Genomic DNA, 17,105 nt, shown 5'->3' with positions numbered 1-17,105 from the left:
TTCCCTTGTGCCTGATTTCTCTTTAAACCTATACTGGCTCCCTCTCTGATGGTATCTCTTATTTTGCTCTCCTCTATTCTTCCCCCTCCACAACCTTCCTGCTCCCTCATGTCCTCCTGACCCCTCCACTTCTCCCCTTCTCATTCTCCTAGCTCCCTATCCCCTCCCCCCATGATCCCAATTTGCTCAGGAGATCTCGTCCCTTTCCCTTCTCTGAGAGATCATGTATGTCTCTCTTAGAGTCCTCCTTGTTGCCTAGCTTCTCTAGTGGTGTGGACTGTAGACTGGTAATCCTTTGCTCTATGTGTAAAATCCATGTATGAGTGAGTGCATATCATGTTTGTCTTTTTGTGACTGGGTTACCTTGCTCAGAATGGTTTCTTCTAGTTCCATCAATTTGCCTGCCAATTTCAAGATTCCATTGTTTTTTTTTTCTGCCGAGTAGTACTCCATTGTGTAAATGTACCACATTTTCTCTATCCATTCTTCAGTTGAGGGGCATCTAGGTTGCTTCCATGTTCTGGCTATTACAAATAATGCTGAGCATAGTTGAACAGATACCGTCAGAGAGGGAGCCAGTATAAGTTTAAAGAGAAATGAACAAAAGTGCTTCTTTCGGGTATATGCCTAAGAGTGGAATTGCTGGATTTTGTGGTAGACTGATTCCCATTTTCCTGAGGAATCACCATACTGATTTCCAATGTGGCTGTACAAGTTTGCACTCCCACCAGCAGTGGAGGAGTGTTCCCCTTTCTCCACATCCTCTCCAGCATAAGTTATCATTAGTGTTTTTGATTTTAGCCGTTCTGATAGGAGCAAGATGGTATCTCAGAGTTGTTTTGATTTGCATTTCCCTGATGGCTAAGGATGTTGAGCACTTTCATGTGTGTCTTTCAGCTATTTTATATTCCTCTATTGAAAATTCTCTATGTACTTCTGTACCCCACTTTTTAATTGGATTATTTGGTGTTTTGGAGACGAGCTTCTTGAGTTCTTTGTAAATTTTGGATATCAGCCCTCTGTCAGATGTGGGATTGGTGAATATCTTTTTCCAGTCTGTGGGCTGCATTTTTGTCTTGCTGACTGTGTCCTTTGCCTTACAGAAGCTTCTCAGTGTCAGGAGTTCCCATTTATTAATTGTCGATTTCTGTATCTGTGCCACAGGTATAATATTCAGGAAGCTGTCTCCTGTACCAATTTGTTCAAGGGTACTTCCCTCTTTCTCTTTGAAAATACGTTTATTTAAAATTATGACATGTTCTGATTATGGTCTTCCTTCTCCCAGCTCCTTCCAGATCCTCTCTATTTCCTCACACACCCAAATCCACAGTTTCTTTCCTTCTCTCATTAGGATACAAACAGAAATCTAAAACAAAATAAGATTAGAAAAAATAAAAACAAACAAAACAGAATAGGCCAAAATGAATGGAAGAAAAAGAGTCAAAGAAAAACATATAGATGTGGAAATACAAGTTTTAAGGTATTTTGTTTTACAGCGAGAGCCATGCGCTGGTTTCTCACTGTTATTATTTTGCTAATGTTTTTCTATTCTCAGGTGAAATTATATCTCCCAGTGTGGATCAAGTTTTAGTAAAAAAGAAACTCAAAAATTCTCTACAGGAGTCTTTTCTGGAAAGGAATTTGTCAAAATGGGTCAAGAAAGCTAAAAAAAAAAAAGTTCATGCATACTTTGTTTGACCCAGTAATTTCATTTCTAAGAATTTAACTTAGCGAGGATTATATCAGAGTATTTAAAAGCAAGGTTATTCGTTATTCATTACAGTGAAAGTTTGTGCACATCTTAACTGCTTGGTAGTAGTGTTATCAGTAATAGAAATTACTGTAGAAATAAAAGAGGTTGCTACGGGGTCATTCTGAGTTACTGTTGATCTTTATTTGTGAACAGGGAAAGCAGTTCATAACATACTTATAACTGTTTAAGAAATTACGCCACAGACATTAAACATGCTGCCATTCTCTTCTGGCATAAAAATACATGCAATGATTCATATGGAAACATTTAAAAACCTATATTTTAAAACAGTAGCAGTCCTTATTTTTAGGATAGCAATGGAGATCAACATTTGAGCACTGTAATAATAAGTAACTTGGCAAGGTAGTCTGGGAAAACACTTTACATACACAATCTCACATAATCCTTACACTAATATTGCGAAGCCGAAATCCTTGTCCCTTCAGTAAGGATGATTGGCTTGTGGTTTCAAGGAGTCAGATAGAGTCCCTAGTTTCCCAGGAAGTGTGAACATCTGTCTGATTCCAGAATTCGTAGTACCGTCTTCTATACCAGATAAATTCAGTTACTTTCTTCCTGGAATTTGTTATTCTTCCTCTAGCTCCATTTTTGAGTTGAAAGCGAGAGCGTTGCAGAAGTACATTAACTTTGAACGCCCTGCAGGGTTAATCGTTACTGCTCCCCTGTCTCTATCCCATGTTTTCACGGAGACTGGGCAGGGTAAAAATCATTGCTGCCGTCAACAATGGGTCCTCCATTCGCCTGAGCGCTATGACCTCGCTCCCCTAAACTTGCTTTCTCCAGCACGAAGGATGGTTATGTGTACCTTTAAGATAAATTCCTTGGCTTCGAAAGGTATTTGACTCTAACAGCTTTTTAGAACTGGAGCAGGAAAAGGGAATGGTTCATTAATTGTTGATCAAGGGACAGCATTAGTTCCAGAGGATTTTAACTTATTCAGATGAAAATCCTGAGTGCTTACTTGGATAATAACATGTCTACTACAAATAATCACCCGGATTTAAACTTCATGCTACATTTATTTTTTTCCTGAGTGCTAAGGCCGAAGATGCTGCTATAAAAACGATGGCTGTCGAAGGTGGACATTTTCTATTCACTGCATGAGATGAATTGTCCTCTGCGGCTGAACTGCTCTTTAGGATAATGAGGTCTGTCACCAAAGGTCAGTGACATCTTACTCTTTGCTTTATGTGATTTCTGGGTTATAGTGCAGAGCCAGCACTATCAAGTGCACCTCAAAGTGTTTCATCACATTTTTTGTTCCCAGCCTCTTGAAAACAGCATCTTAGTCAGTTCATCTTATCTGGGAGATTAGAAGAATCATAGCTCTGTCTTCCCTCCCTCCTCCTCCCTCCCTCCCTCCCTCCCCTCCCCTCCCTCCCTCCCTCCTCCCTCCCTCCCTCCCTCCCTCCCTCTCTCCTTCCTTCATTCCTTTCATCCCCTCTTGCCTCCTTCCCCCCCTCTCCCTTTTTCTTCTTTGTTCCTCCCTTCCCTCTCCTCCTTTTTCCTTAATTCTCTCCCTCCTCTCTCTTTTTTGTTTCTTTCTTTTGACACAGGTTCTTACTCTGGAGACCAGGTGGTCTAGAATTTGTTGTGTTGAACTGATGATAATCCTCCTGCCTCAGCCTCCTATGTATTAAGATTATATAATTATATAATAAGGCATAAAAACCCACCTCCATAGTTTTACTAAATCCAGTTAAAATAGTCTGTTGTGAAACAATCTCAGATAATAGACAGGCAGGACACATGGGAAGCACAGGAAAATATCAAATAATGCTGAACTGAAAATGGTTAGTTATGAACCACACTACTGGAATTCAGCTGTGGAGAGGGAGGAGGGATGCGCAAAGGAGCCAAGATGGGGCTGAAGAAACATGCAGAAGCAGTGGACCTGACCTACTGAGAGCATGGAGACCCTAGTCATAAAGCTGGGGAAACAGCATTGGACCAAACCAAGCCCTCTGAATGTGGGTGCCAGCTAGGAGGCCAAGACAGTCTATGGGACCTCTAACAGTGGAGCCAGTCTTTATCCCTAGAGCACAATGGACTTTGGGAGCCCATTCCCTATGGAGGGATACTATTGTAGCCCAGATACAGCAAGGAGGGCCTAGGCCCTCCTCCAAATGATTTGACAGACTTTGAAGGTCCCTGGTGGGGGTCCTCACTATCCCTGGGGAGGAGTTGGGGGGTTAGGGGGATTGGTGGGGAACATGGGAGGATATGAGGGTGAGGGAATGGGGGGATGGATACGTAAATATGATTAGTAATTAAAGAATAAAAAATAAAAAAATAAAGAAAAATGAAAATGGTTAGTTACAAAATGGATATGATAATTCTAGCTACTCAGGGTGCCAAGGCATGAGGACCCAAAGTCCCACAGCTACCTGGGCTACTAACAAATTCATGGTATTCCAAGCCAGTTTGATGCGATCCTGTCTCAAAATAAAATGAATAAAAGGGGCAGGAGTGTGGCTCATTGGTTGTATGTATGTCTAGAATGTGTAAGGCTTTGTTTCAATTTCCAGTTTGCCAAAAATGTCATTATTAAGAGGAAACTAAGTTTTGATTGAAAATTTAAGGGTTATTAATTTAAGTTTATTGATTCCAAGTAATTTTGGAGTAGTAGGGAAAATCATGTTGTACAGTGAAAGATGACAAAGTTAAAATACAGTAATTTGGGGCAGAATGGGAATAGTATATAAACAACAGTAGCTTTGTCTTCATTTTAGTTGTCATCCATTCACCCATTCATTTTACAAATGCTCATTGCATTCCTTAGGTACTGAAGTTAAAGATGGGAAGACCCATTCTCCTCTGATGGAATCTAGTGTCCTGGACAGTTGTTAGGGAGCTCTCAGGGTCGTGTGAACAATATCGTTCTTCATAGGTCAGAAGGATGTACTCTCCTAGCCCTCATCTAAAGACACCAGATTATGGTGACCTTGAAAATGATAGGGTCATACTATATAAAGAGCAATACAAAATTCAGATTGACTCATAATTTGAAAGCACTCCTATGCCATCCTTTCAGACCAATGGGGATTATTATTCAAGCAATTACTACTTTTTATGTTTTAAAAATATTTGTTTATTTATTTGCATTCTTGAATTGAACCCAGGGTCTTGTACTTGCCAGGCAAACACTCTACTAACAAACATTATTATTATTATTATTATTATTATTATTATTATTATTATTATGTTTTTTGAGCTGGCCAGGAAGTGGCCTTCTTCTCCTCAGTTCTGGGATTATAGGCATATGCCATAATACCCAAATTCCTTTCATATTACTATTATTTGTGAACATAATTTTTTATTGATTCTTTGGAAATTTCACATGCATCCCAATCCAACTCATTTCCCAGTCCCCCAATATCCACCCTTCAGCCTTGTAGTGTTCCACCACAACAAAGAAAATTTAAAAAGAAATAAAAATAAATAATAAAAACAAAGTAAGACACAAAATAAAATGGCAATAAAGCAAAACAAAAACAAACAAACAAACAAACAAAAATCCCATCTTTCCCCCCTCTCTATCATCTCTTCAAGATTCATCTTAGTGGCACTGGGAGCTCTGATGTGTCACCCAGTATAGCCTTTTGTCCAAACTTGCAAGTGTTCATTGTGTAATGAGCTGTTGGTTAGGTGAAGGCATCTGGCTTCTGGTTTACTATCAATATAGGTCCCTAACAGAGACTTCTGTCTGATATCTTGTTGTTTCCCCAAGTCATGGAGGTCCTGTGGCTGTCATAGATGGAGTTGATGTTGTGGTGGACCAACTTAAAGCCTTGAATGTGGGTTTAGGTGGTAGCTAAGTTGGTCAGTCTGGGCCACTGGTAGCACTTCCCTCAGACAAGGAGCAGAGCCAGCTCTCTTGAGCTCATGGTGAGGGGTGGGACCAGCTTTTCCAAGTGCAAGAGGGTAGGGGATTCAGCGTTCCTGTGAGGGGTAGGGCCAGTTCTCACATGTGAGAATCATCAGGCCAGCTTTTCTAGAGCCTTTGGGGGTGGGGCTAACTCAGCATGGCCCTTAGATTTCAAAATGCATGGCTTGCATGGGCCCCTATGTTAACATGGGCAACGGACATCAGCACAGACCTCAGTTTCAGCAGGACCACGGAGTCAGATGTGACCTTCTGTAGCAGCTTACACTTAGATGTCACCCTGGCCCCAGGTAGCATTGCAGTCCACTTGGATCTTCATAGACCTGGTAGCAGCATGGTCCTGGGACTCCAACGTGGCTCCAGGTGGCTGCCTGGACCCGGGTATCTGTGAGGCCTTGGGTGGCAACACAGGCCATGAACATCAACAGAGAACCCAGCTGCAGAAGGATCAGGGACCCACACATGGTCCTTGCAAGCAGCCTGGGCCTGAATGTCACCATGGTCCTAGTTGGGCACTCAGATTGCATGGCACCAGTGGCAGCATGACCCTTGAACACTAACATGGCTCCAGGAGGAGGATCAGATCCTGGACATCCACATGGCCTTTGATGCTAACAGGAGTCAGCCATGTACATCAACTCAGACCTTGTATGTGTTAGGGTCATAGATCAGGACATGACTCTAGACTGCAGCACAGGCCACTTAGATATGTATGGCTCTGGTGGCAGATGACCCTTGGATGCCAACATGGCCTCAGGTGTCAGCCCAGACTCTGGGCATTTGCATGGCCTTTAGTGGTAACAGAATCCATGAACATCAACCAAGACCCTGGGCTGTGGCAGGGTCACAGACCCAGACATGGCTCTTGGCAGGATCCCAGACCCAAATGTCACAATGGCCTTGGGTGTCAAACAGGCCACCCACATCGGCCTGTTCCCCTCTTGAGACGTGCCTCTCTCTATCCACAGCACACTAGCCATTCTGCCTTTCTCTCTCCCATTTCCACACCATGTATTCCCTCACCATAATGGTGCCTGACCTCCAGGTGGGCCTGTGGTTGTCTTTGCCCACGTAGGCCAAGCAGCACCAGGTGGGCATGTCTCATATATTTTAATTCTCAAGAGTTGACACCAAATGCTGACTATGCAAACGTTTCCCATATCTGATTTTTGTCTGAGATCATTGAAGGAAATTTACCGTTTAATTTTTCTTTGTTTCGGCAGCAAAAATTTTCAATTCAGCGTATGTGCTTTGTACAAATAGCATTAAATAAAAGAGTAATTTTCAAAGGCAATACTTTTAATGAGAATTAAGAACAAGATGCTGCCAGCCCTGTTAGAAAGAACATTTTCTTTATCAACTCTTCAAAATCCAAAGCTGGAAGTAGCAATTTCCCGCAGCAATTTGTTCTTGATCCTCATCTAGCTGAGTGTCAAAGTGATCCCAACTTCTTGTCTTTGGTCCCTTTTAAGTAAATTTTGACATTAGACACAATTAGTCTCTGATTTTTGGAGACTTTATTCTTACAGGGGAGGCAAAACTTAAATTTTTATCCTCTTAGGATGTCTGATTGGGTCTGAGACTGAAAATGACTTGATAAAAGCACGTACACGTGTGTGCACACATGTGCACGCTCTCTCTCTGTCTCTCTGTCTCTCCCCCTCCTCTCTCTCTCTCTCTCTCTCTCTCTCTCTCTCTCTCCCTCCCTCCCTCCCTCCATCCCTCTCTCTCTCCCTCCCTCCCTCTCTCTCTCTCTCTCTCTCTCTCTCTCTCTCTCTCTCTCTCTCTCTCTGTGCCCATAAGGCCAGGAAAGAAAGTCCGACCTCCTGAAACTGGAGTTACAGATGGTTGTGAGGAGTCCTGTGGGTGCTGGGAACCTAACCCAGGCCCTCGTAAGTGCTGAGCCGTCTCTCCAGTCCCTACAGTGTATTTTCAACTCAAATGCCAGAGTGATCCATTTAAGCATAAGTCAGTTGATAGAATTTCTCTGTTCAAAATCTTCTCCTAGTTTCTCTAGATCTCACTGAAATAAAATTCAAAGATCATAAAACAGAAGTTGGGGAAACAGTTCAGCAGGTAAGAGTGCTTGCAGTATAATCTGAGAATATGTGATGGCATGCCTAGAACCCATTGAAAAAGTTGAGAATGGATATGTGTACACCTGTGGATGGGAAGACAGGAAGACAGATGGCCGGGACTTGTTGGCTTCCAGTCTAGTGCCCTTCCAGGTTCAGTGAGAGACCTAGTCCCAAAACCACTGTACATATTACACACACACACACACACACACACACACACACACACACACACACACGGAAATAGATAGATATATATCTGATAAAACAAAATATAAAACTAAAATAGGGTCAGGATTCATTCCTTTACTGGAATTATATATTTCTCTCCCCCTCTTTGGCAACCACTTTTCGTGCCTGGACTCAGGTTTTCTGCCTCTGGGTTTTGCACTTGACATTTCTTCTGCCTTAAACTTTGTACTGATTGGAAAGGTGTGGTTCTGCGTCATGTTTAGGTTTTCAATCGGATTCAGTTTTCTCCCTCTGTTTCTGCTTCTTCTTTTTCTTCTTAATAACTTTGTATTGATTTGGATTCTTTGGAAATTTCCCATCATATACCCCAATCTCACTCATTTCTCAGTCATTCCATGTTTACGCTCCACCATTATAGCCTCCCCCTTAAAAGAAAATTAAAAAATAGAAATAAAAATTAAAAAAAAAACTCTTCAGTTTTCCAACTTTCCTGCCTCTCCATCATATATTCATTCACCTAAGTGGCATTGAGAGTTGTGATGTGTCACTCAGTATATTCTTTTGTCCAAATAGCTTTGCTTGCAAATGTTCATTGTAACGAGTTGTTGGTCTGGTTCAAGGTCTCTGGCTTCTGGCACACCATCAATACTGGACCCTCACAGAGACTTTGTCCAGAATCATGGAGATCCTGTATCTATGGTTCTGCAGGACCAGTCCCTTCACATGCTCCAGCAGGTCATGGATTGCGTAGATTTGGGGGTGGGCTAACTCAAGGCCCTGGATTTGGGTTTGGGTGGTAGCTGGGTTCGTCAGCCACCTCCTTTCATGCCACAGTGAGGTGCAGGACCAGATATGTCTATGTGGTAGCCCTCAAGAGGTCAGGGCAGCTCTCATGTGCCACTACCACTGGGGCCAGCTTTCCTGCCGCTTTGCCACATGAGCTGCTGGACCAGCTCTCCCAGGGTCAGTGAGGGTTGGGGCCATTGGATGTCAACATAACCTCAGGTGGCCATACAGCCTATGGCATCTGAATGGCCTTTGGAGGTAGCATGGGCCGTGGATATCAACACAGACCCCGGCTGCCGAGGTGCTGCTTCTTTATGAGCTAACTCTGTACCAGTTACTTAAAAGTGCAAGCAACTATGGCTTTGTATATTTCTTTTGTGATTTCTACCATTTGACATCATAGACCTTTTACTTAGTTGTTTTTTGTCCCTCTGCAATGGCCTGAGGATTGAATTCTTTACCTCTCACAGAGAACTGCCTGTGTCTTAATTAACAATGCAATATATACTTAATATTTGAATATGAAATGCATGAAAAATGGGTGGTGTCTAAATGCAACTTGTACAGTGTTTGAACAGAGGAAATAAAATGGTATTAGGATTCTGTCTTTTAACATAAGAACTAACTTGAATGAAAAGCAAAAAGTACTCTTATGATAAATTACATGGCTATTATTATAACTGGTAAGGTGATAGAGGGAATTAAACAAAATTGATCAAGCCAAAGTTCACATTTGTCTTTGTTACTTTAGGATTATTTTCCAGAGTAGATTTTGTTTCCTCCCATTTGGTGGTTTTTTTTTTTTTTTTTTTTTTTGTCTTTCCCCCTCACTCCACTTTGGTCTCAGAATGGATTATCTCCATAGGTCATCTATATGAAAATGGAGTCTGTCACATTTATAATCTTTTGTATGTCAACAGAAGCAAACTGAAGAAAACATCAGTGAAAGTTAGTATTTTTAGGAACGCTCAAGCTTTCACAAGTGGTTTTTAATTTGAGGGTTCCCGAAAATCCTGGGAGCTGCCACACAGCATCCTTGGCTCTATTCCAGGCTCACCCGGTGGAGCTGCTGCCTCTGGGGTTCTGCAGCAGGAGCACAGAGGTCCTTGCTTTGAGATTCGCTGCTCTTGTCTTCCAAAAGATGCTCAGTGTCTTTCCTAGAAACCAAGCAGAGGTTCATAGGAAGGAGACAAAGATCAGACTTCATTCCTGCAGATACCAATTATCTTGCTCCCAACTGTGGGTTGGCTGAAAACAGTCCACCCTCCCCAGGGTGCCATCTTGCCTGTGTAAAGTGACTTTCCAGGGGCAGGGAGAGAGAATTAGTAATTTCAGCTGAGCCCCACTTGATCAGTATTAAACCCACCACTCTTACTGAAAACACAGTTCTAAGAACATACCACATAACTGTGGGTAGTTAGAGTCAACCATGGGCCACACTTGCTGACCTGCCTTCATGAAAACCGCAGATGACTACAGTTTTTATCTTAAGGTCTTTGTCTCCTTGCTCCTTTCTTTATCCTAAGAGAATCAGGTGATTAAAGGGGTCAGAATATGGCACTCTGTTACCATGGAGACTGGAAGTTATACAGCTCCTATGCAGGTTGCTTGCTCTCTCTAACCAGCTGTAATTCAAGCAGAGTAAAGGATTTTTTTGCTAAGTGGAAATATGAACCTCAAAGATTGCTTCGTTTAGTGTGTGAGGGAGGAGAGCCACTATTTTCATGATTCTGAAACACAGTGCCAAGAAAGAGCTGCAATTAAGCAGAGAAGGAGAGAGAGTGTGATTTAGTCATGAAGATATATGTACAGACAAAGAGAACTCAAAGTACACACTTTCTCTTTGGGGAGAGTAAGTTCAACTCAACATTGACTAGGGCTTTCTGTTCATATGAATATGGCAGAAAGTTATCAGGACAACATTTTCTCAATATGATTATAAGGATTTTTTTTTAAAGTATCTACCTTCTCTTGAAGGAGAAGACTATGAATCTATTGGGACAAGTAGAGAAATGGGGGGCTCCCCTCAAACAATCAAAAGCTTCCATTTAAATCACCCTTCTATTCATTAAAATGCTTCTACCGCAGTACATTTAGTGCCTCTCTCTGTTAAAGACAATGAGCAGGAACTGAAAGTTGATCAGTGTGCAATGGATTCCGAGTTGCCTTGGAAACAGTGAGAGCTACCAATCACTAAAGAGAAATCTCATCCAGGAAGTCTTGGAATTGCCCTTCAAGGCCATTTAACAGCATAAGTGAACTTCATAACCATACCTGGAGGCATGCATCCACTCCCAAACATAAAATCTTAGTAAGAACTGCAGAAAGCATATCTTGAATATTTAGCTATATGATCTAAATGTAGTAGAAGTCATCAAAGCATGGACTTCATAAACATTTTCCACTAAAAGTCCTTTTAGTATGAAAAATTTTTGCAGAACCCTGGATGTATAGGAATATAAAACAGGCAAACAAATCAAACACTAATCATAAAAAATTAAATCAAGACAATTAAAAAGACAATAAAAATATTGATTTTAAAACTATTTTGGTATACCTACACTTTTACTATTTATTAAAAAGAGCAAATTTGCATACTTATAGGATAGATATACTTGTTAAGTTTTACATGAAGAATTAAACCTTGGCTGAATATTCTACACTGTAGGATATAAAGGGTCTTCAACACTTTTCAGAGTCACCACTCTTTAGATTTTATACTTTGTCAATGCTGATGATTCTGCTTGGAATAAATATGTAGTGCAAGAAAGCAGAAATGTGTTTGAGGCCGTGACAGAAATTATTGGAAATTTTGGCTTAATTTCAACCCAAATTCATTTGATTATATATATTTGGTGAAACCCAACTCTAAACTCAAATAGCAACTTTTAGCACTGGACATTCTAATGCAATAAACCTGAAGATATACTGGTTTGATATACCACATACTGAGAATGGTGTTATGAAAATATTAAAACTCTGATTTAATCCATTATACTATAATAACAGAATTTTTAAAATAAAGTTTTATTTAAACTAAAAACAATCTTATTTTACATACCAATCCCAGTTGCCTCTCCCTCCCATCCTTCCATGCCCCCACCAACCCCCATCCCACCCCTAATCCACTCCCCAGGGAGGGTAAGGTCTCCCCTGGGGGATCATCAAAGTCTGTCACATCATTTGGGGCAGGGCCTAGGCCCTCCCCCATGTATCTAGGTTAAGAGAGTATCTCTCCATAGGGAATGGGCTCCCAAAGTCTATTCTTACACTAGGGATAAATACTGGTTCCATTGCCAGAGGCCCCATAGACTGCGCAAGTCCCGAAACTGACACCCACATTCAGGGGGCCTGGTATAGTCCTATGCTGGTTCCCCAGCTGTCAGACTGGGGTCCTTGAGCTCCCACTTGCTCAGGTCAGCTGTTTCTGTGGGTTTCCTCAGCATGGTCTTGACCCCTTTGCTCATCGCTCCTCCTTCTCTACAACTGGATTCCAGGAAAAGACAATTTTATATGTATAATAATACACTGTGCTTCATAGAATATAATAATCTTAAGTCTGAATTGAGGTGTTTCAGGCATTTGTTGGTGTTCCTTGGTGTGATGTCATGCACAGTGCAGTGTGCATGCTGTATATGCACCATAGCTGCAGTGAAGTCATAGGATGGTCGACAAGAAGAGTGCCCCCAACTCTGCATTAGCTACACATTTGATTTTAAGTTAACTCTTGGATGTGCATTCAGAAGAAGCGTTTGCTTTCTGTGGCCGGATTTTGCACAGCCCTCACCTTCAGGTACCTTGACTCCATAAGGTGCTGTCATCAACTCATAGTTCAAGAGGCTGTGATGTGAGCTGCAGTTCTTTCCTCCATTCCCACAAATTGCAAGACAGACACCAAGAATGGAAACATTCCTAATTTACACACCAGTAGTTCTCTGGCCCATTTTATTTTGTGAGACAGACGGGCTTAGCCACATCACTCTTCTGATATAGAGAAGAAAACTGACACTCAAGGGCTTAATCCCAGATGTGTAAATGACAAATATCTAAAATGAGACTTGGTTCTCAAATTCTGCTTATGAAACTTTTTCTTCTAAGGAACAACCCAGAGATCTCCATGGGAGGAATAAGGAATTGAGCATCAGTCTCTCTGGATCCTGATACAAATCCTGATGGCACTGCTTGCTGGCTCCGGGGGCTGAGGAAAGTGCCTTTGTCCACCTCTTCTCCATCCTGTTCTAAGTTTCAGTTCTCATCCAAACCATAAATTCTTCTTCTTGAGGACATTTCTCCAAGAAACACATGCACAGACATACCTGCATGCACACACAAACATGATATATATGTAATATGTAATATGTGGCATATTACTTTAATTAGGCAAAGATGTGTTACGTTTGTTTATGCTGCATTTATTTAATTATGTAAAGATATGTTGCTGTTTTACCTTGCCTTGCCTGCCTTGCATCTGCTTCATCTAATTAAAAGCTGAATGGCCAGTAGCTGGGCAGTAGAGGGATGGGTGAGACTGGCAGGCAGAGAAAATAAGAGGAGCAATCTAGCTTGGGGAAAGGGGAGAGAAGAGAGAGTGAGCTAGGAGATAAAGAGGGAGATATCTGCCCCCCTCCCCAGGCAGCTGCCAGCAAGCCAGGCATGGAGTAGGACATTCAGAATGAAAGAAAGGTAAAACCCCCCAAGGCAAAATGCAGAAGAGAAACAGGTTAATTTAAGTTATAAGAGCTTGTGGGACAAGCATAAGAGAAGGTCAAGCATTCATAACTCCCTGTCATGATTTGGGAGCTGGTTAATGGCCCCAAAGAAAGCTTGCTACACACACACACACACACACACACACACACACACACACAGAGTCACACACAAGTAGGGGAAGCGGTAGCCACGCCTACTTAGGGGCTGGCTACAGGTGTGTCTGACCACTCAGGGTGACTTAGAGTGAGAGGCGGTCAGGTGGCTGGGCACTTTCGGTTTCATTTTTTGGCTTGCTGTACAGACTGCTGCAGCGTTGGCTGGCTAGGTCACTCTGTAAGTAGGGCTTTTCCCTATTAAATACCCTTGTATATCTACCTGACTCCGTATTGGTAATTTCCCAATTCACAAGCACGCGCACACACACTTCAAATTCTTACATCATTTAACTCTCAGAGCAGCTCACATAACACTTGGCCGCTCTCTGTAGTCTTCCATGGATGAGAACCATCACTGAGTTGTAAGTTCTCTGAGGGCAAATTATAAATTTGTGGTTTGTGTGCATACCATTCTCTCCCAGTTTCCAGCAATGTTGGTCTCAAATTAAATGGTTTATGTTACCTCCTATGCTGGGGCTGTAGTTATGGGTTACTGTAGTTACTGTTTGTTTGGTTTGTTGATTTGGGTAGAAATATAAGTTTAAAGTTTAAGCTTGTCTCTCCCTTGTATGACCTCCCTAACCTAAAGTCCTAGAAGCAGTTAAACAGATTGCTGGCAGTACCAGAGCTCCAGATCCACTGCTACCAGCGCACTCTTCATATAGAAAGTTAACAATCCCTGTACAAGGTAAGTTCCTTTTTTTTTTTTTTTTTACATTGGCATTTCCTGCTCCCTGCCCTGGTTCAGTCTGCCCTTATGTTTAGGGTAGACTATTTTCTTTTCTTTTTTTTTTTTTTTTGGTTTTTCAAGACAGGGTTTCTCTGTGTAGCTTTGGAGCCTATCCTGGCACTCGCTCTGGAGACCAGGCTGGCCTTGAACTCACAGAGATCTTCCTGCCTTTGCCTCCCGAGTGCTGGGATTAAAGGCGTGCGCCACCAATGCCTGGCTAGGGTAGACTATTTTAACAAATACAAATGAGTTATGCTATGCCTATGCACATCAAAACATTGCTGACCCGTTAGGCAGTTTTTAGAGGGTTAACTAATTAGAGAACCTGACTCCATTCATCTTTAGCCTAGATGTGGTGGAGACACTATTATTTTTGAAGAAAGCTTCCAAGTTCACCGGCAGAGTTTTCATTTAGTGAGCCCAGAACTAAAGAGTTAGGAGAAATGCTTGGCTTCTGTTTTTTTTCTTTTTTGGGGGGTGGGGGGGGAGGCAGGTATGGATCTCCAAAATTCACATCCAAAGGTATCTGTTACCTACAGGGGTGGGGAAGAGAGGTGTATAACCCATGGATCAAAGAAAACTAATATCTAACTCACCATCACAATAGGATGGAGGAACCAAGGAGAGTGTACAAGTACAAACCTATGAATGTCCTTTTACCCCAGATAGTAGTCCACCCTGGAGGCAACAGCTACTGTCATTGTGGCCTCCGAGTTCCCTTCAGCTAAGATTAAAGGGGTTGCAAAAAATGCCACTGGATCTGCATAATGACAGAAGAGAGCAGGGGACAAAATAATGGGTTTCATTATGACATTTTCACACCTGTGATTGAACTGGGCTCACATTTGTTCTGCACTGCTCTCCCTCACACATGCTGACCCCTTCCAAGTAGGGTTTTAAATGCTCTGCCTTTTCAGATTTGGGAGCCCAGCTCATCTCATTTTGATATTGTTTTATGCATTCCCTGTTTATAAACTCACACATGTAACTGTGCTCCCCTGTCTGGAAGATTATGCAGAGTGATTGATTATAAGGAAGAGGCCTGAAGTTTTGTAAAGGAAGGGAAGACAAGTGTGCCGACTAGCCTTCCATCATGGTCCTAAAATGCCTGAGATGATCGGTAAGAGAGAGGGCTTATTTTGGCCAAGAGTTCTAAAAATGTTAGTCTATACAGTTTGGCCTTGTTGTTTTGTACCTGTAGTGAGGCAGGGTACCACATTAGAGGGCACAGTGGAGAAAGATTGTCCAACTCACAGCAGACAGAAGCAAAGAGAAACAGAAAGGGGCCAGGGGCCAGGGGCCAGGGGCCAGGGGCCAGGGGCCAGTATCCCCTTTGAAGACACTATTCAAACGACCTTTCTTCCGCTGGGTCCCATGTACTAAGTTCCACACAGGTTAATGACTAAGCCTTTACCACATTGACATTTTAGGGACACTCCAGACCCAGACTGTAGCAGAAGAATAAGGCTTTTGAAGGACTGTGGGAAAGTGAGTACATTAATTCATGCTCTCAAGGGAACAGAGCCAATAGAAAGCTTTTATATACGCTGTAGAAGAGGATTTAATTGCACTGGCTTACACGGAAAGGAGCTAAGTTGCTCAACAATAGCCACTTTGCACACCAGAGACTGAGTAACCAGTAGTTACTCAGCCCAAGAAGCTGTGTGTCTGAGAAGTCCTTATCTAGCCTACGGCCTGCCTGCAAACGCTCTAAACAGTCGCTGGCATGGAGAACATAGAAAAGCTAAAGTCACTGGTACCAAGAACACATAGAAAAGCTAATGCCAGCTGGGCATTGGTGGCGCACACCTTTAATCCCAGCACTCTGGAGGCAGAGGCAGGCAGATCTCTGTGAGTTCGAGGCCAGCCTGGTGTCCAGAGCGAGTGCCAGGGTAGGCTCCAAAGCTACACAGAGAAACCCTGCCTCGAAAAACAAAAAACAAAACAAAACAAAAAAGAAAGAAAGAAAGAAAGAAAGAAAGAAAGAAAGAAAGAAAAGCTAATGCCATCAAAGCCACGTGGTACAGGAGGAGCATGGGGCAGGCAATAAAGACATTTACTCAGAAGAAACAGGGCTACAAGCGCGCAGTAGCTCCTGTCCACCTGACTTCTTTGCATGTGGTCCACTAGCTCATTGGAAGGTATGGATCATTGTCCCCAGTCACCATTCCACATGCAAACACTCTCTGGAAGTGTCTCCCTAGACACAGATGGACTTCACCAATCCCCGACATCGCTTAGCCCAGTCAAGTTAACAGCCAGCACAAACCATTACAGAGGGCCTGCTGAGGACTTGGTTCCGAGTGGGTCTTTTGGGAAACATCCTTTGGGGAGTGCTTCGTCTGATTTCTATGACATCACTGGTTTCGGATAGCCCCCCCTCTTCCCTACTTTCATTAGTGCACCACTTGACTGACTTCTTTGTCCGCTGGAGCGTGTTGTTTGGAGTTTTACGTCTGTCAGAAACATGAGCTCCTTACAAAGGCAGCTGTAGGCAGTTTTCTCCTTTTCATGGTTTCTATTCTTTCCAGTAATGCTGGCCGCTACCCTCTGCAGAGGGTCACGTGTATAATTTCCTTCCATTAGGAAGCTGTAATCTGGCAGAGACCTGGTGTTGTCATTGGTAGATTGTCTTTGAAATGAACACAAGTAAAAATTATAATAAAATATTCTTTGAAGGAAAATAATAGAATACTTCAAAATTTAATGATGATGCACCTATTCTTGAAAAATGCTAAGAATAGATATTAAGTGCTATCCCCTCAAAATAAATATATGAATTAATGAATTTGCTAAC

This window comes from Cricetulus griseus (assembly GCF_003668045.3).
Source record: "Cricetulus griseus strain 17A/GY chromosome 1 unlocalized genomic scaffold, alternate assembly CriGri-PICRH-1.0 chr1_0, whole genome shotgun sequence".
Classification (NCBI taxonomy): domain Eukaryota; kingdom Metazoa; phylum Chordata; class Mammalia; order Rodentia; family Cricetidae; genus Cricetulus; species Cricetulus griseus.
This window is presented reverse-complemented; position numbering follows the sequence as displayed.